Here is a 2,954-nt window from a genome sequence, read left to right as displayed (position 1 = left end):
CACGTTGACACGCTTCTCGTCGGCTTTAGTTTGGTTTGACAACGATTGTCTTGCAGGGCAAGCTGACGCTATATGCCCCTGGTTTCCACATCTATAGCAAGTAATTGACCCAGGTTTAGAGTCAGATAAGCGCCCAATACTAGATCCTTGTTGATTCTTTAAGTAGTTTTTCATGGAGCGGAGGTCAGCTATCTTGTGGCCAATTTTTCCACAAAAGTGGCACTTAACATTTGGGTGTAGGTGAGCTCTTTTGCTGGTAGAATTTTCTGGAACGGGATGGTCCTTCCTCTTGCCATACGAAAACGCTCTTAGCTCGTTCTGCAACTCTTTGCGTGTTTTGACAGTAGTTGTGAACACAGTGCGTTGCAGCCTACCATCTATATTTGCAGCATGTGCCAGGGCAACAGACACTGCAATTTCTTCTGCGGTCATAGACTTCCATTTTGCCATAAGTGTTGTTATTAATCGGCTACCATACAGCGCAAGACATTCGCCGTCGTTTGGCCGCCCGTTTAATACATTAAAGACTGTTGCTGCTGGCGTCTCATTGCCTTCATACTGCTGAAGGAACATTTCTTGGAATTGGCTCCAAGTCATTCCGGCGAAACAAATTTGTGACAGCCAATTAGAAGCACTCCAATGATTTGGTTAAGGCCATGAGCAAAGCACTGCCATCCAGAGGATTTTCTCCTACAATAAGGTCCACTGTAGAGCACCAAGTGGCTGCACTTGAACCGGCGGGACTCAGGGTTGAACTTGGGTAGTACAACTACTTGTGTAGTCTGCGAGCCCCTCACGGCATTTACAATTTCCAATACATTACGATGCTGCATTTCTAAAATTGTGGACAGGCGATCATCAGTGATGGCTTGGGGCTGAGGCGATCCCACTTCTGAAGTCGGGAAGTTAACTGTTTCGGGGTCCTCTGTTGCCGCGCTCCGCCCGCGAGTCGTACACTTCCTCGGTTGCGACATATTCACGCGTCTGCTTTCTCAGAGTTTTCAAACATAAGTGCCCCGTGTACATTTCAACATCGCTCTATCTCGCTTGATACATGCTGGTCCGAACTCACCACAGGACAAGCATTTGTCTCACTCTAACGCATCGTCGAACCGAGGCTATGTAGAACAGAGCAAAATCCGTTAAACTCGCATAACGGAACACAGCGATCAAAAAGAAACGAAGACAAGAACAGCTCGATACGAATTTTATTTAATAGAGATGACATGTCCATTAGAGATGGAACATAGAAAATAAAAATAAGACTAATAATGATGCGACATATATTTAAAGAATTTAAAGAAATTAAATTATCAAAAAATATTTGATGTAGTCAGGAAAACACTTTTGGAAACTCTTTTAACATAAAATTAAATAAAAAACTGAATTGAATATTTTATTGAATAATATTATTATTATACCCAGGTGATTACCACGTTTAACGAAAAGTATGCTTTGCTACTCGAATGAGTGCTTGATATGACCAGCTTGGACCGAACACTTTGAACCAAGTATTTAGAGGAGAGGTGTATGAGGTGTATTAGTAGGTGATAGCTGGCCATATCAACGCACTGCGGAATCTGTTTAATTGCAACAACAATATATCGTACAAACATTTCTGCTTTCTTTTGTGTGGAGTTAAAAAATCACGTCATCCCTAGAACATTGAAGCGCTTGACTTCGGAATGCCGGAGCGAGGAGGAGGACTAGCTGACCGAGGATTCGATATTCTTTGGTGACTTGGGCGATTTAAGTGGCATCAAGGCCTTCTGGTGCAACCCGAAAGCATAGGGACTGCAAGTTCAAGCGCTTTGTTTAGAAAACAACCAGGACTATATTCGGAGAATTACTTACCGTGGGTCGCCCAGGGGCGGTCTCAAGTTCGGCAGCTGCGTTAAGAAGATGTCCGGGAAGCTGGGCTCGAACATGGCTGTGTATCAGTTTTAGGATGGAAGTAGTTTTTACAGCGTGGGCAGTAGATCTTCACCGTTGACTTGCCCCGCACATCGCTGAGGCCCACTGGCAGGGTGTTCTTCCTATTACAGGAGATATTCGGACACGATTCAAAGTCTCCTCTCATATAGTTTCGGTGCATATCATTCACGCCACGCTCCGACCTGATGTATCGGGCGTGAATCATGCCGTACCACTTTTTCTCATCGTCGTAGAACAAGCCCGAGGAACTGTCGAACGCCGGCTTCAGGATCACGTCCAGTGCTGGCTGAAGTACTCCAGGCCCATCTGGTTGAACGTGTCCTGAAAGTAGTTGGTGGGCACGTGGCAGAGGAACTCGTTGCCCTTGATTCCGAAGAACCAATTGATCCAGCTGCTGTTGTTGTTGTTGTTATGGGTTCAAGATTTTACTGTGACTTGCTATAATTTCTATAGGAAAAACCTAGTTACTTACGGGCTCGACATGTTGCCAGTTCACTCGTTCACAGAAATATGACTTGTAGACTTCAAAGTCATCGTCTTTTTCTTTGACAGGACCAAAGACACTAAAATAACAAGATGAATAACGCCATACGATTTTTTCGCCGTGGCTCTAGAGGTGGCTCCAGGCTCTCTCGAATTTTTGTTAGCGAGAGAGCGGAGAGCGCTACAGCGAACAGCTCTTTTCCACGCATACAGTGATAGCAGACAGCTGTATGTGTGCACACGTATGCTCATGCATTGTAAATTTGACAAAATATGCCCTTCACCTCAGAAGTTCTTAGACTTTAAATCTATATTATTTTTGATCAATTGGCACCATGCGAAAAATTCTTGTTTTGCATTGCCTTAACGTTATTATTATTTGAAAATAGATTAGAAATAGCCAAATCTATGTACACATTATCACAAAATAAATTAAAAAAATGACTATATAAGAATATTTGTCATTAGAGTATTAATCTTGCGTCGTGTGTAAAATTAGTTAGGCAATAATCGTTGAGTGCTTGTGTCCGCACTTC

At 43.4% G+C, this 2,954-nt stretch overlaps 1 long non-coding RNA gene across 1 annotated transcript; it reads right to left on the bottom strand.

The window, feature by feature from the left end:
• Window positions 1–1,294: 1,294 nt before the first annotated feature.
• Su(Ste):CR42411 lies at window positions 1,295–2,484 on the bottom strand. Its single transcript, NR_026605.1, has one exon. It is a non-coding gene; the product is annotated as a Su(Ste):CR42411 (long non-coding RNA).
• Between the last annotated feature and the right edge of the window lie 470 nt (window positions 2,485–2,954).

The sequence above is a fragment of the Drosophila melanogaster genome (assembly GCF_000001215.4).
Source record: "Drosophila melanogaster chromosome Y 211000022280481 sequence".
In the NCBI taxonomy this organism is placed as follows: domain Eukaryota; kingdom Metazoa; phylum Arthropoda; class Insecta; order Diptera; family Drosophilidae; genus Drosophila; species Drosophila melanogaster.
This window is presented reverse-complemented; position numbering and strand designations above follow the sequence as displayed.